This window comes from Malaya genurostris, chromosome 2 (genome assembly GCF_030247185.1).
Source record: "Malaya genurostris strain Urasoe2022 chromosome 2, Malgen_1.1, whole genome shotgun sequence".
NCBI lineage: Eukaryota > Metazoa > Arthropoda > Insecta > Diptera > Culicidae > Malaya > Malaya genurostris.
In genome coordinates this window covers 63,754,429-63,778,743 of record NC_080571.1, presented here as the reverse complement: position 1 = coordinate 63,778,743, position 24,315 = coordinate 63,754,429, and the positions used below count along the sequence as shown (strand labels likewise).

Genomic DNA, 24,315 nt, shown 5'->3' with positions numbered 1-24,315 from the left:
AAAAAACGTAACTCATTTTACTCGTAGATGGCTGAACCGGTTTTGTCATCTAACATTCAAATAAAAAGTCTTAAGGTACCATAGAAGCTGTTTGTTTTACCTATTTTTATATATATAAAAAATAGGTATAGAATTCGCTCAAACTTTCGAAAATTTTTCCGAGGCCCGGAGGGCCGAATGACATATACCAATCGATTCAGCTCGACGAAATGAGCAAATGTCTGTGTGTGTGTGTGTCCGTATGTGTGTTGTCAACTAAGAGGTCGAGATCTCAGAGATGGCTGGACCGATTTTCATCAAACTAGTCGCAAATGAAAGGTCTCCCCGTCACCCAAAACGCTATTGAATGGTTTTGAGATCGGATGTTTACTTTTTGAGTTATACAAAGTTTTATGTCAAAATTTTCAGTTTTTTGACAGTATCTGTCACAATTGACCTTGAAAACAGAATATGTTTTCAGACTTAGATTCCGCACGGTAATACCTATCCAACAAGCCATAGATTGTTAAAATCCGTCCATTTTTAACGGAGATATCGAAATTTTTCTGTAAGCGACTTTTCCCCCATTCCAGCAGTAGGAGTTTTGAGCGCTGTATGACAAAGAAATGCTTGGGAGCAACGGAAAACACGATTTTTTATACTGTTACATACAATTGTTTCTAAGAACCAAAAGGATTGTGTACAGCATTCTTTTTCATGACATTTAGCCTCGGACCGATTTTGGCACGGCTCGTTTTTGGCAACATAATCGTTCGAATATGACATATATAAACCAGATGATGGCAGAATTTTTTTTAATTATTTTGTTTTAAACTACTTACAGCAATAAATGCTGGAACAACATAACATCCATATACCATTCGAATCAGTTCGTCGAGATCAGCAAATGCGTGTGTGACAAATAACTTCAATTAATTTTCTCGGAAAATTTCTTTTCTACAAATTCAGATTCATACGAAAAGTCGTATGCTCCCAAACAAAGTTCCTGCATTATGTTTGGTTCCGACCTCTGGTTTCGGAACTACAGGATGATATGTGAAACGAAATCAAAATTGTGTAACTCATTTTTCTTGAAGATGGCTGAACCGATCTAAGATGCAAATGAAATCTAAGAATCATCTAAGATTCAAATGAAAAGTTTCAAAGTTCTATAAAACATCTTGCTTTTCAGTCAGATCCAACTTCCGGTTTCGGGGATTGTATAAAAATGTCTATTCCACATAATTTAATCAGGTTTATCGGGTTAGCAGATTTGGATAGTCGATAAAAAAATTAACTTTTTTCAGTTTTAGTGGTATTCAGTTGTCGATCAGAAGACACCTAAAAATTTAATTCGTGCTATGATCTCTCAAAGATGTCTTAACTGATTTTCAAATGTTTTGAAACAAATGTAAAGTGTACAGCTACTCAGGTGAATTTATCTGACTTCGGCCATACCGCTTTTAGAATTCCGGTTCCAGTATAAAATCGTTTCTCAAAGCTCAATCGTTTTCTCAAAAAAAGCCTAATCAAATTTCAGAAACAAAAATTTTAATTAAAACAAACTTATATACAAAAATTAATTATTTTATCCAATTATGACTTCCGGTTCTCGAATTACATGATGATGAATTTTTAAAATTCAAACCGATATAGAAGATGACAATCCCGAAAAGCTTCAAAGTTGAACTCAAAACTGTTGTAATTTATTCGACATATGGCCATACGAATCGGTTTGGGTTATGCTGGTTCCTGAATACCGGCTCTGGAAGTACCTTAAATTACCGTAAACTCTAGAGTGGAACTTACATATCATGGCATGTTTAATCGATTATCACACTTCTAGATTCAAATTCGATCCGATTTGCAGTTTCGACATTACAGAGTAATGAGTGATTAAAATCTCAAATTGTCGCTTAAAACGAGGGTCATTAAAATAATGTCATGAAAACTTAAACACCGAAGAATATTCATGCAAAAAACACATGCGGATTGATAAAAATAGGTATCATCTCACTGCTAGGTGGATTAAACACGTTTTTTTAATCAGAAACGACTTCCGGTTCAGGAGATACAAGGTGATTAGTGTAAAAATTTCACATATATTTATCGGGTTCACAGATTTTGAGAGCCGACGACCAAGTAAACTTATTTCAGTTTTAGGTTTACGAAAGTCAATTCACTGAAGGCCAATTCACTGAATATCAATTTACCGAAGGCTTATCATTCGAAAGGCCAATTAAATTGTCAAAGGCCAAATTTGTAAGAGGCGCAATTCGCCAAAGGCCCAATTCTTTAAAGGCCTAATTCGTTAAAGGCTAAGTTCGTCAAAGGACCAGCTCACCAAAGGCCAAATTCGTCAAAGACCTAATTCGTCGAAAGGTTTAATTCACAGAAGGCCCAATTTTCCATAAGCCCAATTCGCCAAAGGCCCAATTTACCAAAAGCCTAATTCATCAAAGGCCCAAATCGCCAAATACACAATTCGTCAAAGGCCCAATTCGTCAAAGGCCCAATTCGTCAAAGCCCCAATTCGCCAAGGGCCCAATTCTTTAAAGGCTTAATTCATCAAAGGCCCAATTCTTTAAAGGCCTAATTCATCAAAGGCCTAATTCGCCAAATATACAATTCGTCAAAGGCTCAATTCGCCAAAGGCCCAATTCTTCAAAGGCCCAATTCGCTAAAAGCCTAATTCGTCAAAGGGCCAATTTATCAAAGGCCAAATTCGTCAAAGACCTAATTCGTCAAAGGTTTAATTCGCAGAAGGCCCAATTTCCATAAGCCCAATTCGCCAAAGGCCCAATTTGCCAAAGACCTAATTCATCAAAGGCCCAATTCGTCAAAGACCCAATTCATCAAAGGCCCAATTCGTCAAAGTCCCAATTCGCCAAAGGCCCAATTCTTTGAAAGCCTAATTCATCAAAGGCCCAATTCTTTAAAGGCCTAATTCATCAAAGGCCTGATTCGCCAAAGGCTCAATTCGTCAAAGGCCCAATTCGCCAAAGGCTCAATTCGCCAAAGGCTCAATTCGCCAACGGCCCAATTCTTCAAAGGCCCAATTCTTCAAAGCCTAATTCGTCAAAGACCCAATTCGCCAAATACACAATTCGTCAAAGACCCAATTCGTCAAAGCCCCAATTTGCTAAAGGCCCAAACTTTCCAAGGCCCAATTCGTCAAAGGCTCAATTCGCCAACGGCTCAATTCTTCAAAGGCCCAATTCGCTAAAAGCCTAATTCGTCAAAGGCGCAATTCACCAAAGGCCAAATTCGTCAAAGATCTAATTCGTAAAAGGCCTTATTCGCAAAAGGTCCAATTTGCCCAAGGCGCAATTCGCTAAAGGGTCAATTTGCCAATTCGCCAGAGGCAAAATGCTTCAAATGCCCAATTTTCTAAAGGCTTTATTCGCCAAAGGCTCAATTCGCCCAAACGGATGAATTCTTCAAAGGCCCAATTCGCCAGAGGCCCAATTCTCTGAAGGCCAAATTCGTCAAAGGCCCAGTTCTCTAAAGGCTTAATTCGCCAAAGGCCCAATTCGCCAAAGGACCGATTTTCCAGAGGCCAAATCCTTCAAAAACCCAATTCTTCAAAGGATCAACTCTCTAACGGCCCAATTTTCCAAAGGCCGAATTCGCCAAAAGGACTAATTCGCTAAAGACCCATTTCGTCAATGGCCAACTCGTCAATAATCAGTTAAGTGAAGGTGTGGCCTTCATCGAAAACCAATTGGTCCAATGTCAATTTCCCGAGGATCAAGTGTCAAGTGGCACCAATTATCACATCTGTCGAAACAGTTAGTTCAAGTGATAGTAAAAAATGTTCAAGCGACGGATACTGAGAATTAACCGCCCAAAATTAAACGTCGTCAAGCGATCGAAGCACCATCTGCGTGTCATTGTCGGTGTTATCAGGTTTATATGGAATGTGTAAAAATTTACTAGTCAATCGTATGATTCAAGATGAAAATCTATAATCCTCAGCAAGCGCATCCACCAGTGTTTATTAATTTTTATTTTTTCAATAGTGATGTATCATCTGGCGTTGTTTATAGCAATGCGAATAGGAGAAGCAGGATACTGATGAGATCGTTTCTTAGATATATTTCATTTTTTTCTTATTTACAATGTCTTCTCATATTTTTCCTTACTAAAAATTGGGCTAGACAAAACTTGGTCGATTATTCGGGGAACGTTTGATCAATGGATCTTTTTTGTTTCGGGTTAAACGTTAGTTTAAGACGAGCGCGTGAACAGGGCAGACATTACTTGCGAACGTGCTTAACTAAGACGTATGTAAATATAGTTTAGATTCGTTCGGATTCATTTGGTATTTTATTATTTTGGTTAGAGAGTAAATATCGTCATTGCTTCGTATCGCGTAAGGCGTTGTTGTTGGAATGATGACGATCGAGTGATATTTTGCTAGTAGTACGGCTATCTTTAGGAGAAAAAAAAAACAGAACACCAAGAATTGAATGTATTAATTGATAGCGACTCTCCCGGCAGCCGGTTGTCCGGAATTTAACGAGTTTCGGAAAAAATTTCGTATTTTAGTATAAAACACATCCCTGGTAACCAATAAGCACATACCAATGTCACATTATGACAGCAAATAATCTCTAATTGGCTTTTTAATCACACTTGAAACTGAATTAAAGCCGACTATAGCAAAATATGCGGCTATTCATAGATGATGCTTCTTTATGGTTGGTGTGCATTCTGAGAGCTGAATTCTGATTGATTTACAACAGATGAGCTTTCAGATTGCAGATATAGAGCTATCGGCATTATTGGTTATCTGGGATATTAATACAAAACACAATAAAATTGCAACGTATTCTCGATAGCCGGCTACCCAGAGCAATAAACACATGATAGTATAATTCGAAAATTTACTAACAAACAACCCTTTCTTGTCATGCACGTGAAAATGCAGAGGAGAAATGAGCAGAAATGAGTGATTCTGATCAATAACGGAGTAGCAACGCACGGACGGCCTCTGATGCCATTGCCAATTTTTATATGTGTAAGAGAGTGTACTATTCATTTTCGTGATTCTGATGAAATACGGAGTTTTTCGGATACATTAACGGAATCTTTTCCAGATAGGTAAACTATCAGGTGTACAACTTTGCTTCCGCCGTTTTCGGATAGGTGACTTTACCGGCTGAGGCTGGTCAAAATATATAGATGATAATGCCTTTAAAGTGAGTGTTTAAAGCCTAACGAATTGTCATCGCCGTTTCAGTGACAGTTGTTCTTGTTTTCGTATAAATCACGTTCGAAAATGTCTGTTTATGTGCCCAATTCTCGCCATTTGCGGGAAGTTTTACTTTTATGTTATAATTCGAAAAAAAATGCAACTGAAGCGCATCGAATGCTCTCAGAAACTTACATCGAATCTCTCAGAAACTAGTGGCACCATAGCGTGTTTCGCACTGAATCTTTTCGAAGTCCATTTCAACGCATGTGCTCTCGTTATTGAGGAAACATCTGGAAAATTGGTCCATATCGTGATCTTCAGTATTCGAGGATATTCCAAAAACGATGTCCAAATGTTTATTATGAAAATGTTAAGCTGACAAGTAATCTGTAGTTATGGTCGGAAAACGGCGTGGCATTTTTAATCACAGCAAGAATGTTGGCTCATAACAATTAAACTTTATTTTATTTTCAAAATAAACAGTTTCTAATCCAAATCTTACATTCAATGCATCAGTCAGTATCAATTTGAAAATGTGAGGACAAAAAACAATTCGCGTCATATGCTATATTTAGAATAAACCTTTTCATGAGTTCAGCTTAAAGAGCAATTCCGGATAGCAAATCATTCAGCCGTTCGACCCCGTATTCCCCCAGTTGTTTTCTTCCAACAAGCTGCCACCATCGTCGTCATTACCATGGAAACAGTCTGTCTGTTTTCATAACAAGTTACCTTCGCGGCAAGTAACAAGCCAAACGCAATCTGCCGGTATTTGAGTATTCATATTTCCCCGGAAAAACATAGCCATAAATAGAATCTCTAGTGCTTCCGCGCTCTGAAGCATGTTCAAATTTGCCAAATAGCAATCAAAATCAGATCCGGTTGCCGAACGCATGCTCGCCCTGTGCCATTCGATTTCGCAGGTCCACATGGGAGTATTTGGGAACGCAAACGATCACATCACAGCCAAAACCAAACCTAAAAGTGACTTAAATCGGAACGCAGAGTTTTCAGACAGCTGCCCGGACCGCGGGAGCAGCAAAACTTTCCCAGGGTGCTGCACCGAACTCCAGCCGTGCTGGAAGGTAAACATTACATTGGTGGCAGCAATGCTGGCAGTGGCAGTAACAGTCGGTAACTCGATGGGTGGTACTTTTCACCGCACCTCACCGCATTCTACTTCCGTTCAGCCCTCTTGACGTATGAAGTTCATATTTCAATCTCTCCTGGTTTTGTCCAATTGTTACCGAATTTAATTTTCTTTCTTCTCGACCATTGACTGCTTCATTTCTTTGCGAATTACGTCGGGTACGGGATCGAGAGAGAAAAGTAGAGGAAGAGAGTGGCATCGAGGAAGGGAACTGCCGTAATGTCGGATAATTCATTACTTATTCCATTATAGGGAGTTATCGGGGTGCAGCACGTATGAAAGAATTACGTGGAATGAAAGCGTTGTTGAAAATAAAGTTGATTTTTTTTCGCCTTGTTCGCAAATATTAGATCTGCCACGGTTCCATGATGGTCCCTAGCCCTATTCGCCGAGGGATGATTCGAGGCTCGTTCCGGAGCGGTCTTTTGTGTTTTCGAATGGCTTACTCATTTGCGACGGATTGCAGTTGTTGCGTGGCGTTACGCTGGGATATTTAATAAAAGCAGAAAAGTGTACACAAATGGAAGCATAAAAGTATAAAAGTAGATCAACTGAATTGGCGGATGTCCTGCGGGAGTAGTCCGTATCAATTCGCAGGCGGAAGCGCAGGGCTGGGGTTATCGGGGCTACAGTTTATGAGTAAATTGAAAAGTTTCGCTTCAATGTGCAGCACAGAAAATAGCTGGAAGCTAGTTTTTCTCCGCATTGCTCCCCATTTCCACCGTCGAATAGTAGGTTCCATTGAAGCACGCTGTAAGGTGCCATAATCAGGACGACTGGCACATTTGAAACTGCAATATTGCAAGAGTAATTAAAATTGTTGCTATATGCTTTTCACGAGTAAATGACGATCACTCTTTGAAGGATTTTAAGTTTTTATGCTAATAGATGGGGACTTATCTTTCCTTTTAAAGTGGTCCTTCGCTTTGCTGATTAGTAAATTTCGGTTCAGCTTTGAACAAATCCTGTATTACATGCTGTATAAAATTCCATGTTCTTTTTTTCGCTGTATCAAAACTGCAATCTCAACGAAAACTTCAATATCTTTTTCACGTATAAAAATCTGACCAATTTGGCTAAAAATTAACAAGAGGATGGAAGCAAAGAAAACCAGAACTATTTTAGATTGAAATAACAACATTGAGTACGCAAAATGACAGCCATTGATTGCACTTTAAAAGAGAAACAACAAAACTTTTCTTAGAATTTCTTCTATCATATTTTAATCACTCTGTTGGTAAATCATGACAATATCTGTCACAACTGAACTTAAAAACTAAATATGTTTCCAAATTTAGATACCTTATCGCAATACCGATCAAACGGGCCCTTAGATTATAAGAATCCGTCAACTATTCGCGAAGATATCGATTTTTCTGCCATATCCCAATAGTTGGGGTTTGGTCGTCATAAGGTTAGATAACTAAGTGCTCACAAGTTCCACCTATGATGACATTTGGTCAATACTACATGAAATGAGAAGTCTCGGCCTAACAAAGAAAAAGTTGGATTTTTTACCGTGAAAGCTTTTTATCAGTATAATCTTGATTTGATTTTGATGCCCCTTGAAAAAAAAATTATTTGTCTAGGCCTTCAAAATAGACTTCCGTTTTTGCAATGACCTCAGCATTAGACGAAAAATTATTTTCCTGGAGAAACTTTTTGAGGTTTGGAAAAAGATAATAGTCGCCGGGGGCCAGGTCTGGAGAATACAGGGGATGATGGACCAATCCGTACCGCAAACCATTCAATTCCACCGTTACTTTTATGCATGAATGTGCTGGTTTTCCATAGCTTGATGAAAACTAACACGATCAGCTGTTATTTCAACACTAGTGGATAGATTGTCATGAAATATGGTATTGCCATCTAGAGGCTTGTTCCCAACTAAAATTTACACGGTTCGAAACTATTCACGTTTTTCCTTTGAGATGCCCGGCACTTTTCATTCTATGTAGTAGAACGGCGTCGTCTGGGTGCTATCGCCTTCTGCGTTAGTAGCAGAATGAGAGGATGCGAAAATTGTTGAAAATCTTTCAAATAGGTCAATCATTGCTAAAGTGTATTTAACCCCTAAACGTAACATTCAATTGTCAACTTGTTTTCATAAAAAACTGTCTCCAGCATTCCTTGTAATTCTCAAATTAGCATTTTTCATATCATCCTTACATATTTTAAAGTATAAAGCATAATAATACTCTTATGAGCAAGAATAACTGTTTGGATATAAACAATAATTCTGTTTTTAGTTTTCATTCTATAGAAAAATATTCAGAAGTGTCCAATATCATACTATGTTCCAAGGGTGTAATTGAGTGGTTCAGAAGACGAATGGTTTGGTTTCGATAGGTAAGAAATTACAAAGAGATGACTTTTTGGTCCATTGGTTTCTCGTCAAAACATTTATTTTTCGTTAAAGGCCAACGTTTCGAAGGTTATACCTTTATCATCAGGGCAAAGCGACTACAAATATTGTAGTCTTTTGGCCCTGAAGATGCAAGTATAACTTTCGAAACGTTGGCCTTTAATGAAAAATATATGTTTTGAAGAGAAACCAATTGACCAAAAAGCCATCTCTTTATTTGAAACAACATTTATTGTGCGACCAAATAAAGGTAATAAATGAAACATGGACTGCAAACTCGAGTACATAAGGAGTGTATCGATAAGTAGTAAGCAACATTCAAACTAGTTATTACTTTGAAATGGCTTAATTTTTTGCAGCGTGTTTCGCGGTGACATGTTTGTTTACATGTCAATAACAGCTGCGCAATCGATTGGTTTCGGTACGGTTTATCGTTTCAATGATGAGTCGAATTGATCCGGAAACGCGAAGGAAAATTCTGCACACTTGGTGCTCAGAAAGTGGTGTCACGTACAATGAAATTGCAAAACGGGTAAAAGTGCACCACACCAGTGTCAAACATATTATCGAGAAGTTCGGTAAGACCCTTTCCATGAAGGATTTGCCCCGATCCGGTAGCAAAACGGGTCTCAGCCAGCCCGGCCGGGATTTAAAAGTGGTTGAGTACATCAGGAAAAACCCATCGGCGTCGACGCGGGATTTGGCCAAGCAGTTCAACATCAGCATCGGGATGATTCAACGGATCAAAGTTCGGAACTCCCTGAAAACGTACAAGAAACAGAAAGTGCCGAAAAAGTTCCTATTACAGCAAGTTCAGGCCAAAAGAAGAGCGCTAAAACTGTATAACCGGATTCTACAGAAAAAAGACGGATGCATCCTGATCGACGACGAAACCTACGTCAAGGAAGACTCTCAAGCGCTGCCTGGATCGGAATATTATACGAAATCGGTGTACCAGGACCTGGACGACGCTGACACCTCGGTGGCGATGGAAAAGTTTGGGCAGAAGGTTGGTCTGGCAAGCAATTTGTACCTGTGGTTTGCGGTCGTCGATTTTCTTCACGAAGGGCACAATTAACGCTAAGGTGTACGAGGAAGCATGTTTGAAGAAGAGAATCTTGCCAATGTACAGAAAGCATAAGGCTCCACCTCTCTTCTGGCCGGATTTGGCTTCAGCTCACTACATCAACTCCGTTCTACAGTGGTTGTCAAAAAAAATGTACAATTCGTGGAAAAGGACATCAACCCACCGAACTGCCCGGATCTTCGGCCAATTGAAAGGTATTGAGCAATTGTCAAGCGGCACTTTCGGAAGGAAGGTACAGTGTCCCAAAACATGCAAGAATTCAAAATAAACTGCACAGCTGCCCCCAGGAAAGTCACAAAAGTAACTGTGCAGAATTTAATGAAGAATGTCAAGTCCAAAGTGCGAGCGTTTCACAGAAACTAAGATTTTCTTCAATATAATGTAATTTTTCTACAATATATAGAAAACTGATGTCAAAATATGTTTTTTTTTCGCTTTTTTATTCAATAATCAATGTTCCTATCTACTTTTCGATACACTCCTTATTGGTAAGCGCCATTATTCTGAATAACGTCGTATCGTTTTTTCGCTCGTATTTCATTTGTATTCCCCATAACGCTAGCAAAATCAAAGGTAGCTATGATTCGATCGAACCACATTCGATTGAAAAACCAATACGTCGTTATTCAGAATAAGGGCGAAGATTGGAAAATGTTAATTATTCATACAAAACTGAAGAACATCACTTAAATACGAGTCAAATTGCATCGGATCCAAAGTATTTCTGTAATATTCGAATCCATTTGATGCAAAAGTTTCTTTCGGGCGGGGTTGGTCGATGAAACGGTGACCTCGGAACATGATTTGCTCTTTTATACGAAGTCCTGAACTAAAATTATTTGCATGTATTAACAAAACAAATGGAAACTTTTTTTTATCTTTAAACATGTAACCACTCACACACACATATCCCAACAGTTAGGGTTTCCAACTAAGCACGACGACATGACGCTTGAAATCAAAATTAGACACAATTTTGAATACAACCGTTTCTGAGTGATTGAAAGATTGAATACAGTACCCTCCAGCATAGTATTTTGGCTCGATTTGTTTTTGGCACGGCTACGGCCTTTTAGGCAACACAATTGCTCGACTGTGATGTGTTAATCCTTATACTAGAAAATTCTTCAGCATCTTCGAATAATTCATACATACATGCAGGCCCGGCAAATAGTATTGGTAGTTGTAAGATGCCTACCCGGAAATCTAGAATTCTAGAAGTTTTCTAATTTATCGCGAAAAATGTGGGTGAGCTCTGTATACTTTGTATACTGTCGAGTCGCATTGGGCCAATTGTTGAAGGCAAGTAATTGGATAAAGTCGTTTGTTGGAAATTATTCAATTTATAATTGACTTAAATATGACAAATTTTACGCTAAATCATATTCTTGGTAGGCAGAATCGTATCAGATTTAAATGAAACTTTCTGGACATGTAGACATTGTCCTAAAATGTCACATTGCATACTTGTATTTCCAACATTGATCTGGACTGTCTGTTAAAAAGGGTTATTTCAAATAGTTGATGAAAAATGACAAATTCTACAGAAAAGTATTATGTCAGTGAATTTCACAAAATCAGTCGAATTTAATTTTCTAATAAAAATAATAAAGAACGTTCATATCCAATTGATTTTGAAAAATTAAAAGAAATTTACACAAAAAATAACATTTTGTTGTTTTATTAATAAAAGTACAAGGAGCTGCCATTGATCTGGAACAAGGCCACCAAAACTTCTAATGATCATCATATTCAATTAACCGTCACACTTTTGAATCCGCAAATGCACGAGAGTCTGCTTAGATTGAACTATACACCCAAACTTCCATTTACGTAACTTATATATGTATATATGTATTAATATACGTACACATGTGTGCAAATATTTGTATTTCTTAATACATATAAATATTGGATACATATAAAGCGATCCTTTATATGTATAAATATTTACACATATATGCAGACGAGTGAGTGTGTAAGCATACATACTTACATATATAAGGTTCGTAAAAGGAGGTTTGGGTGTATTGGGAACCAACACCGAACACGCGAACCCAGAATATAGACTCTATTTGTCGTGATTTGTATTTGTTTTGCAGCAGACGAAATTACATCAATAGCCCAAATGTAAGTTTGTACACGCTTGCGATACGGATATCGATATTTAAGCTTCTCTTCGCCATGCTTGTGTTCAAGTTTTGTATACAAGTAGTAAATTTAATAGCGTTTCTCTACCATTAGTACCATTCTGCGATTTCGGTTGAAGCGATGAACTTTTTCCCATTATCAATCGAGTTCATCTTTTATAAATTAGAAATTAATCATATGCGCTCAAAATTTACCCTGTGGTAGTTGTCTGGCGAAACGACATAACATGGAATTTCATCCTAACTTGCATGACACAAGATCAGAGCATATCAATTAAAGCTTCAAATCGTTTTATGGCACTTTTTGTCTTGCTGTCTAGCAACAACCAACCTCTAGCAAGCTACGCGTAGGACTGGAACGTTAGCTATAACTTTGCTTATAATTATAGCTTCGCGTGCTTCCAACAGCTTCGCTTTAGCATCGATTGACCAATCAGAGCGATGCTTTCACTTTGATATATCGCTAACTCTTTCAAAACCGTCTACTATGGCAGGAAAATCCGGTATGCCGGAGATTTTTTGCAGACAAAATAGGACACTACGAGCTATTAATCAACATTTCAATGATATACAATTAAAAATACATGGCTATGAACATTCAAAGCAATACGTAGAAATATTTCCAATCAAATGGTAACATAATATTTATAATTGATACAAAATTGACTGAGCTGTAATTGTTCAAAACCTGACCACATTTCTACGTGTATTTTTCTTGAGTTTCTAATTTGCACCGCTATATAGAAAACAAAAATGTGTACCACATTAAAAAATATAACGTTGTATTTGATCGACAACAACCTAAACTGAAAGTCATTATCTTCCAATAATTCAATGAATCTCAATTTAGGAAGAAATTTTACAGAATACTGATTGACCGATATTTGCAAAAAGCGCTAATATAGAATTTACAAGTATTAGTGATTTTATGGTGTAAATATTAATTCAGTGCCACTATCGAACAAGTATGACGTTATTATAAAACCGATAAAATGCTTTCATTGGGACTGCAAATCAAATGTAGTTCCAAATCAAATAATCAAAAAATCCGACAAGACAGCACTGATAAAGAGTAGCTTCAGAACAAAATAGCAACAAGATTTGAAATGAACATATTTCACTACACTCAAATTCAATTCGGCATGTTTTAAATTGAAGAAGCAGCACTTCAACAAAAGCACTTCGAAATGCATTAAACATGAAATATCAATCGTAGGAGCTAAATGTAGGGACCTGGCCAGTAAATACACAGTTAAAAAAAAACTTGTGAATTTACATCTTATAAGGTGCACATAAATGAAGCGTCGTATTTAACACAAACTTGTAATCAAGAACATGTAAAAACATGATTGTTTTCTGTTGAATTGGTTTGCATGGATATAGGACTGTAAGTGAATGCTGTGGTGGCCAAGTACAGCGAAGCATGCTTGGTTCTTCTAGTCAAGTGGACTTTCTCTTCATGTGTTTTCATATGCAGGGTAGTTTAATTGGCAAATTGGCTGGATCTCAATCGGACAGGTAGGACGTTTGGACGAGTTTTCTTGAGAGAGCATTGAATTTGAAAAATCGATAAATTTTTTGAGCAAATCTTCCTTTGAAGTTTTTGATCTGATACTGCGCGATTTTTCAACCTATTGGCAAGATTTGCAATTGGTCAGCCAGCAGATATCGATGAAACTGGGAAATTTTATAAAAACGAAGTTGAGTTTTTGCAACTACTGAAAAAGCTAAATGAACAGGCAAATAGTCTGGGGGAAGTTGTGGATATCTTACAAAAATATACATGGATAAGAGGGCTTGTTCCAGAGTTTGTGTGTTTCGTTCATATACTTTTTGACAGTACCAGGATCAGTTTTTCGGTTTTTCGCAAGTTAAAAACGTACTCAGGATCAACAATGTTGCAAGATCGACTCAATAACGGACAAACTCGATTTAGAAAAATTGTCAGACGACTTTGTTTTGCGAAAGGCAAAGCGCAGCTCTGTGATCTTTTACACACTGTAATAAACCAAAGACAAATTTACTTGTATATTCCTTTCCATTCATGAACAATAGAAGCGCAATCGACGCCTTTTTTTACGAGGACAAATTACCTATTTTACTTACTTTTTTAACGTTCAGACTGTAATACAAGGAATGATGCCAACGAACCTGCAAAGAAGAAGAAAAAATTTGATTAAATACGATGTTCATTATTCATGTACTCAAATCCCAATAAAGAGAAAGCTTGTTAGGCCCAAATGGAAGACGTTGATTCGAGTGTACGAGAAATTTAATCCCTGTACAGTCAAATTACATAGTTCATCAATCGGAAATGTAAACAAATACGCTCCTCCCGAGTTCCCACTGATTTACGGCATCGGTTCCCTGTTTTTATTCTGTTTTGATCGCGCGCCCGGAGGTTTTTAACCCAGCAGTTAGTGAAAAGCAGAAGGTTTTTGTCATTCCTTCAAGTCAAAGTAGCTGCCAGTTAGATTTTTTATTGCAGCATATTTCCCCCTGAACAACGCCCCGGGGCAGCAGCAGTAACAGCAACAGCAACGACGAAGACGACGACGACGAAGACGACGACGACGAAGACGACGCTGGAAGAATGTATGTAAATGCACATTCCGGACAAAATATGGGAAGCGCGTTTGAAATATGACCGGAGGGGTTGCTCCTATTGCCTGGCTTGGCAGCGATATATTTTCTTTAGCACTCCTTATGTCACCGTCATGTGAGTGCAGAGGTTGCCGCAGTTGGTCCTGTCGGAGTGGGTGCGGCAAGGTGAGACGATACCCCACTTGAGGCTGTCAGCTGGGATTAGAGGGTAAAATTCCCGGATGACATCAGGCAACCAGGTCCTTTGCTGACACATTGTCATACACAAACACACACCGGGAGATTCAGACACACACCGGTGGTGGTGTGTAAAAGAGGCTCCGATCGAACGAAACACAGCGACACAGAGCCTGAGGGGTCATCGCCAGCAGAGAAAGAAGGAAGAAGTGGCACTAGATCCGGTGCAAATGTTTGAGTAATTGGACCTCTCAAACGAGATTAATGTCAACTCCGGTGACTTCGATTGCACGGTAACGGGCAGAGGCGGGAGGCACGACAGACCGGTGAGATGATGCATTTTTAAGTGAGGAAAATCATCCACCGGTCGGGAAGTTGATCCACTCCGGGGAGCTCCGGTTGATTTACGGTTGATGGGAGTATAAATTTCTATTTTTTTCGGTTCCGGTACAGAAACAGGTTACATTCTCCAGCAGGCATCCTTGTGACGACTTCCCGTTAAACGCATCTAAACATCACAGCTGGTGATACAGCAATGGGAAGACGTTGGGTAACTACAGTTCCGTTAAACATAAAACATAAAAAAAATCCTGTTTTCAGTTGAAATGGACGAATGAAAAGAAAATGTTACTGTTTTTTGCGAAGCAATCAAATAACATTGGAACAAATATTCCTTTGAGCTTACCGAGAATCGAGGAACTAATCTACTCTGATTTTTCAGAACGAAGTGGGGAACTCTCTCAGGAATGATTGCATTTCATTCGCTAGGAGCTGCAGTGCACAACGGAAAAACAAATCAAACGTTGAATTACTTTATAATAAAGAAAAGAAAATTGTTAAAAAAGCACTACTCAAAGACAGGTATGAAATTGCTCTACCAATTGAGCCACTCTGAAATGTTGAAGGAACAATATATCCAAGCAACCCGATTAAATGAAGAAACCGTTTTTTTTGCGACATACAAATTTCTTTAAATGAGATGAGACTGGAGTTTGAATAAAAATATCACGCGTAAAATGTAAATCATTGGGAAAAAACTATCGGACAAAACATAAGAGAATCGAAATTTCTAAAAAAAAATCGAAATACATCAAATCTCAACGTTGCATGTTCCCTATTCATCTGGAACAGTTAGTTTTCGTACTCCATGCTCCATTTGTCAAACATTGACCGCCGGCTCCTTCTAACCGTGTCTAATTTAGCTTCCATTTTGCATGGGGACTTTCTCAATCTTTCAGCAACGGCCGCATCGTGAAATTCGATGCTCCCTCATACGTCTCATTGGCACCTTAGTACACATTGTACATGTACGGTGTTCCGTTCAATAGGCGCCGTGTGATTACCACCTTCCACGGATTGGGGAAGAAACAGGACTGGAGTGGTTTGAAATCAACTGCTTTCTATCAGTATCTCGGATGTGTTAGTACAGTGTTTGAGTTTTAAATTTTGTTACATTTTGCCGCATATTTTTTGTTTTTGGTAGAGCGTCTTGAAGTAAGAACCATCGTTTTTTAATGGATCCAAATGATTTTGGACCAATTCCAATTTGGCATAAAAAAAATGTTTCGATCTCAGAAATTTCAAATTTTTTTCGAATCCCGTAATCTTGACGTTTCATGTAATTCCAGAACACTTGGAATCAAAAATAAAATTCTAATATTTTTGTCTTTCTCATATAGAAACGCTATGTAATTTCTATGAAAACCGACTTCTGAAGTGAGCCCTAGAGGGCCAAGTATCATATACCATTCGAATCAGTTCGTCGAGTACGCAAAATGTCTGTGCCTGTATGTATTTGTGTATGTAACAAATATGTGCACTCGATTTTCTCGAAGATGGCTAAACCGATTTTCACAAACTTAGATTCAAATGAAAGGTTTCCTGGTCTCATGGACCTCGTTTGAACTTCCGGTTCGAGTGTCACGGGCTAAAATGCGCAAAAAAATTACAAAAAGTTTACTAGATTTTCTCAGACACCGATTAACCGATTTCCTTCAACTCAGATTCAAATTAAAGACCTTACAGTCCCATAGCTTGAATTTCATCTGGATCCGACTTGTGGTTCTTGAGTTACGATATAAAATGTGCAAAACAAACTAAAAAAGTGCACTCGATTTTTTCAGAGATCCCATTTTTTTCGATTTTCCCACCGAATTTCATCCGTATACTACTTCCCGTTCCGGAATTATAGGCTGAAAAGTATTGAAAATTCATTTTCAGGTGAGTGTTCATACTCGTATAGCTATTTTTAGAAATGCCCGGTAAAATTTTACGCTCCATAATAAGAGTAATAAAAGTTGAAAAATTCTGCAAATTTATAACAAGTTTGGATATAATGTTGGTATTAACATATCAACGTTTGCTATGATTTTGTTATCGCCTAAGTTTTGTTATTTTAACAGCTAACCAGCCAAATTTAAAACAAATTTTGTAATGTGATATAAATATCTTAATTTGTTATAAATTTGTTCCGAGCATCTGATCGGGTGATGTGTCCATAAATTATTATAAAATGTTCCGGAAAAACAGCGTAGTTTGTAGAAAAGAGTCTACAATGGCTAAGTACAGCTAGTCTACAATGGCTAAGTAGCAAATGTTGAGAATAATACTCTGTTATTGTAGTCTAATATTATCAGTATATCGAATAAAATTTGAATATCTAACACTTGTGAATTATTTACAGCGAAATCAAAGTGCGTTCATACTATCTGGGACAGTCTTTATTGGTATTGAAATTCATCAAAAAACTTTTCTTTGAATATTAAATAAGAACAAAAAAGTTTTTTCGGGCTTGTAATTTTTAATAGTTGTCCCCAATCTTGAAAAAAATTGAGATCCATCCCAAAAGGTTGGAAATTGGATGCCATACGAGTTAAACAACTAGAGATATTCAACTGAAGATGCCAATGTATTATCACAAAGTAATTTTTGCAATGCAAGAAAAACATGATAATCGCATAATGATATGGGCTCATCCTGCACCGGCACGGTTTCACTCTGGGCGGGTCGGTTTGGTGAAGTAAAAACAAAAGGTTCCTAAAAAAGAAGGCTCTACTAGAAAGTACTAAATTGACGATTCACAAGTTTAAACAAATTAAGACATAAAAACAATATTTAAGATACAAATTGCCCTATACATAATCAGATTCAATCGATACAAATGTTCAATATAAAACCATGATATTTTAACAACTATCCCTAATGAATTTATATCAAATTCAGGTACGCTTTGTATTATTTAAGTATCAAAATTTAATACAATTTTGATGATCACAACTGAACCAAATTTCAATGCCATTGAACAGAAATTCGAGTCAGTTTTGAATCTGATTCTTATTGAGGGTTCGCTCACACCCCCGTTGCTCAATGTGAACTTAATTCCGCTTTGTGAAACATGTTTGTTTAAGAGGACGGGTATAGCGTGATGGGTTAGTCGATGCCTTTCACGCAGCCCACCTGGGTTCGATTCCCAACCCCGTACATAGCGTCAGAAAGTTTTTCTGGTTCGAAGAGGCGAATGACATTATGGTTAAAACCTCTATAATCAAAAACAAAAAAAAATGTTTGTTTAGGGGGTTACACCACTGTTGAATTTTCAAAAATCGGATTTTTTTTTCATTGCAAAGGGTCATGTATGATCCTAAAAATAATATTCCAAAAGATAAAAAGCGGGAAAATTTTCTAGACGTCTTAATTTCGAGTTTTACTGCGAGACTCCGACTATTAAACGACTTTAAACGCGTTTATCTCAGAACCACGTTTTTTGAGCTGACCGGAAACATAAGTCAAGTAAATATTACCCAATCGATTCAAAAATTTTACAAAATATTCTCGATAGTTATCACCACAGAGGTACGTAGGGGTTTTTAAAATTTGTAAATATTTTTTTATGAACAATTTTGTGATGAGAAAATTCGGTTTTATTTTCAATGGGCTGCCATTTTACAGAAATTCAATTCATCAAAAAACCCCTTCGTACCTCTGTGAAGATAACTATCGAGAATATTCTGTAAAGTCAAAATTTACTTGACTTATGTTTCCGGCCGTCAATATGCAGAACTTTTGCGGAAATGCCGCCAAGCCGCCATTTTGTTTTTCAATTTTTAAAACTGATCATTTTTTTGTACTTAAATATACATATTAAAAAGTGCTTTATACAAAATTCGGATTACTCCATTTTTTGGATCCCAAAATAATTCCCCAAAAAAGTCTTTCTCTTGTTTTTTCTTCAGTGGTGCAATCCCGTAAACAAAAATACCCTAAGTAAATTTGTGAATCGATACCAAAGCGAAATGTTCACGCTCATCCGTTGCAAGTGGTGGGTGCACTATGTGTCGTAAACTATCGACTGCTAGCGAGTGGTCAAATCAGTAAAATTCCATTGTATCAAGCTCAACTAATTCGTTTTAAATGGTAAAAATTAGTAATTTTTCTTCACGACAACGACAGGGCACATGAAGTAAACACGATCTAAAACTTTTATTTGCATTGAAGAATGATCTTTTTTCGGATGGTGATAAAAAGAAAGTTTAAACAGATAACTGCTTTTGATGAGTTTCTAACGGAAGGCAGTTGTTGAAGCTTACTTGCAAAAAAATAAATTTAGCGGCCTTCCGGCAGTTAACTGGAATATTCACCTTGCGTGTTTTATAGTTTTTTCTTCGTTTTATTTATCAATTTTTCCTCAGTTTTCGCGACAACTTGTGGGAGTAGATCTTACGCGGGTTCGCCGACTTAAGTACTACATCGGTATTCAGTTGCTCCATCTCTTCCAACGATCGCTCCAACTAGTGGTCCGACGCCAAATCTGGCCAGAACACCATGTCATCACCCTTATGATATTTCTTGAAGAACGACGCAACTTCTGGCAGGCATTTCAGACGTCCGGAGTGAAAGAAGAGAGGTTCTGACATCCTCTTCTCGCTGATTGTCAGCCACCACAGTACCTTCTTGGGGAACTTGGTGTATGAAATGAACTTCACCTCGGAGCTCACTTCCTTCGTGGAGGAAGTAAAATACGAAGTACACTGCCAGTCGTTGCCATCCAGGATGAGATAGGTTTCGTCTTCCATCACCACCGACAGTTTGAAATTCGCCGTGAAAATCGAGTTAGCCAGAATCGTGCAGCTCCGAAACCAGTGGACGTGACTTTCACTTCCAGACATGTATGGTCATGTTCGCCAGGTACTTTTTTTATTGTATGACCGGTTGCACCGACCTCCCGACCAAGCACACGCAGCGATGTGAACGCGAGTTGCTTTACTGTTTTTGCCATCACGGTTAAAATTTGATCTGCTGACTCATGGGTTACTATGATTGATGCTGCATGGGTAGTTTCGTCAGTGCGGGTGAAGGTAAATTCGTCAAAAATCCGGAAATTTTTGTCCAAGAAGAAAATTTTTCTCTACTCGTTACATGGGTTCAGATTTGGCGCACTCGAGCTACCAATTGTTCGGTAGTCCTCTTACACCTGAAATCTTAATGAGTAATCATTAAACTTCACAGCCTCCGATTAGTAGATAATTGTAAATAATTGTAAGGGGAAAAATATGTTACCCCTAAATTTATGCTAGGTGCATATACCAGTTTTGATTAATTTTACGTTTCGTCTTTGACTCATCAGTGTATAGAAGTTTGTTGCTTTATAACCTCGATTGGTGTTTGATCCGTCTCTGTCGTGTCGTGGAAGAGAATATGCTGATCACAGTTTAAATTTGAGAAGTTTGGCATTCATCATCGAAAGGAGCCAGACTTTTTCATTAAACTGAAAGCAATGTTATCTAGAAAGGCTTTGTTTTTTTTTTCAAAGTGTATAGATCACCACTCTATAAATAGCACAAGTAGATACGAATGACAACGTGTTCTGAACACGCATACCATCTAAACACTTAGCTAAACGATGCTGATGTCAGATTTAGTGTATTGAAATTAGTGTTACCATATAACTTATCAAGCAGCTCTCGTAAATATAGACAAAATCAGCGTGCTTTACCCTAGAGAACCGTCCCAAAATAGAATTAAGTAGGAGAATAGAACAGTTTTTTTTTAAATACAACAAGAGGAATAGATTTTCGATGATAGTAGACGGGTTTAATACAATGAAAAACAGAATATTCCGCAGATTCATGTTGTAGACTTGAAATTCGAAAAACATTTTTTAAATTACACTATTTTATACCTATTCATAAAAAAACTCAATGACTGTAAATTTTGCTAGTAGATCATCGCTCCTCAAAATATTGAAATACGTAATCCCCAAACTGTGCCGGGTCACAAACGGGGTCCGGTTTTCCTTTGATTAATTCCACCATTATTCTGGTATGATTGAATTTGCAGTTTTAAAAATGCATTCGCTAGGCCGGGTACTTTCATCCCTCCGGCACGGGGAAGGGGAGGACAAATATTTTAATCAACCCACTCGAGCCTCTTTTCCGCTGTTTTTCGAATTGTACTTGCCCAGCGGCGACGGTAAATCGGTACCCACGCACTCTCGCACACGCTGCCAGCTCGTCGTTGTCGTGAACGAAAGCAGTTTTCCATGTTTTCCTCTGCGTTTCGCTAACGACGAAAGAAGCTGGAAAATTGTGGTACTGCCTGCGGCGGTTGAACCGATTTTTAAAAGCTTCTCCGGTGCAAAATAATTGAATTTGACAATTGACAACAACGGCAGCCGGCGTGGTGTCGCCGAGATGGTGGAGATCCCGTCATCGGGCGGGAGAGCGGTCCGGCAGGGCGAACCCGGGGACGTGGCGATAAATTGAAATAAACAAATATACACAAACACAAGCCAAACAACTGATGGGCTTTGCTGATGGGAAGGAGTCAGCACAACCAGGGGCTACTGGCAGTCTGTCGAAAGGAATGGAAGCCTTTCGGATTTTACGGCATGGATCGGGAGAACGAAACGGATCTGGCTGGCTGGACGGAATCCCGCTACGGGAGGATGAGGGTTCCTGTTGAAACACAAATTTTACGCCGACGATGGCAAGATGAGACGGAGAAAAAGAAAGATTTTAATTAAAACAAGAATACGTTTTCCGACCGTCGAGAGGTACTTTTGAATGTTTTTTTTTTATTTTAGGTGATGGTTTGCCAGTGCGCCGGCACAGGAAACCGAACAAATGTCTCAACAAATCGAAAGTCTTTTGTTGGCTGCTTGGTAACCGAATCAAATGTCTCAATGCCATAACAGTTCGGTCGGCTGTCCTGCCATTAGGTTAATGGTGGCTTTGTAAATGTTGCTGTTTTGTTTCAAGTTAACAAGATAAAAATCAACAACTTTGAGATTTTTTTCAGTTGAATGAGATGTCGTAATCTGATTAGGATCTAAGAGATTAGAAGGGTTTTGTGTTTGTTCGCTAGGGTCATACTAGCAAGAATTTGGTTTTCTCTGTTCACCAGATTTTTCAACACAAAAATTTAATAACTTTTTTTTTATTTTGAAGCAAAGGGCGGATAGGGCAACATACAAAGCTCACAAGCATTTTTTCTATTGTTTAAATATGCTTCCAATTGTACGCATCGTGAGCATGCTTCATTCTAGTTCAATATTAAACTCGAACTAAACAGGTACTTGAATCAAAACTATGCAACAGCGAAAAAAAAGCCTGTGTATAGCATTCCAGTGAAAAATCGTCAGAAAATCTCCGTTGCGTACGATTTTTCTCGCATAAAAAACCATTTTATGTGAACTCGAGAATAAGAGCCCATAAGCGATTCCTAGGCCGCTACTCAAAGCTACACTATAGGCGAATTGCTACTTGGTGATTACTTTCGCAAACAATCGTTAATTTTTTTTTCACACAAAGAAATCTTTACTTGGATGTCTATTATCTGTCACAATGCTTTAAAGGTGTGTTACATTGAAAAAAAAAAACTCCTGCCGATATTTTAAAGATGCTAGTGCGTGTAACATCATGCCTATATCATGACTTGTGTTCTAGAGTCTCATCGGAGACAGAAGAGCAACGAGACAAAATATTGCTCACGCATTGCGAAAATCCGAGCTACTCGCGCGCCAAGTTGGTGAAATTGTTGAATGTTACCAAATCAACTGTCATCTACGCACTAAAAGGGTTCGGAGAACGTTTGTGTAACAAGGCTGGATCGAGGACAGTTAAAGAGCCAGAGACGGCAAAAAATGCTGAAACCAACATTAACCTCTCTGTCCGAGTAGTTCTAAAGTATCGTAGTTCCTGACGAACACTTATATTTATTTATTTGATAAACGGGAAAAAATAAGTTATTGTTTACAATGGTAGCCAATTCCATCAATTTCCGGTTTTTGTAGTTTGAAATGTGTATATTGTATGATGACAAAAATTTTCAACCACGTCTAATAAATAATGAGTTGATTGATATTCATTCATGCACCGCTCAAACATTTTCGTCTATTGAAAACATAGTCTACTTTGATCAAAAATTGTCGCCATATCTGACACCCAAGTCATTCATTCCATTTTTTTTGTATACACTGAAGAAAAACAACTAAGAGTTTCATAAGTTTTATTTTGATTAAGGTGAAAATTTAACCTATATTCCCTTGTAGTTATGTGTAAAGAATTACGATTTACTCAAATCGCAAATATCTGTAATGTGACTAGTTTCTGGAATAGATTGGATTATACCTGAAGTTCTATGTTAAATTACAGAACAAAATTTACTACATTACAAAATGATAATCATAAAACAACCTATCAAATTAATTAAAATATTTTTGTGAATTTTTAAACGACTCTCTTACGAATATCTGAATTAAAATATTGAAGAACATATTTCCAGAAATTTGTTCTCGATTGAACTAAAATTAACGCATAGACTATTGCTGTACAACTGCACTCTAAACGTAGCATAGAGATTTTAATTTTAAATGTGTCTTTTTTTATTGTAAAATCAAACATATGATACATACCATTGAAGCGATGACAACAAATGCCTGTTGAATTATTTTGACCGTACTGAGTGCAATGGAAAATTAGCGACTTTCGTAACTAGGTTATTGAAGATATTTTCCCCTCTATATCAAAAGGTATACTTATGGAATACATTAATTAACCTTATGCTTGAAAGTCATAATTCGTTCTTATTACTTTCGAAAATCATTTTGTCTGAGTGTACGATTAGAATGGCTGTTCTATTGCAGTAATCTTAAAACTACAAATTATCTTTGTTTTAGTATTAATATTATACTTATAAAATATAGTGAACATTTTTTTTTATCGTGCCCAAACCATAATTTGGCAGAAATAGTCCAATTCACGCGTGAATTTGTTAGTGTGGTTTATACTAGTGTGAGTGTGCGAAAGATACCCAGTGGCCAATGATGGAAGGAATATTTGAAATGAAAAATTATACAATGCCTAGAGAAAAGTTAAGATAATCATAAAACTGCTTATGGAAATATTCAACACGTAACAGAACTGATTTTTTATTGTGTCATAAGTTCTAAACTAATGAAATTCTAAGCGCTTTTTCCACAGTGTATAATTATGAAATATCATGTATGTTGTTTCGTCAGTGTAAGATTAAAACCCCTCAAAATCCGTACACTGCATCGGTGTGCGTAACAGAGAGTCGAATTGCTTAATATTCGCACGGAATGTT

At 37.6% G+C, this 24,315-nt stretch overlaps 1 protein-coding gene across 4 annotated transcripts in view; it reads right to left on the bottom strand.

Annotated features, from left to right (window-relative positions):
• Nucleotides 1-24,315, bottom strand: part of LOC131432289 (connectin) — a 489,804-nt gene that overhangs the window by 46,624 nt on the left and 418,865 nt on the right. For 3 of the 4 annotated variants that reach the window (XM_058598482.1, XM_058598480.1, XM_058598483.1), the window contains one exon: nucleotides 14,038-14,082. The exons of the other annotated variant lie outside the window; for it this stretch is intronic. The gene's annotated coding sequence lies outside the window, so the exon portion shown is untranslated. The remainder of the gene's footprint in view (nucleotides 1-14,037; nucleotides 14,083-24,315) is intronic. 4 annotated transcript variants of the gene reach the window in all.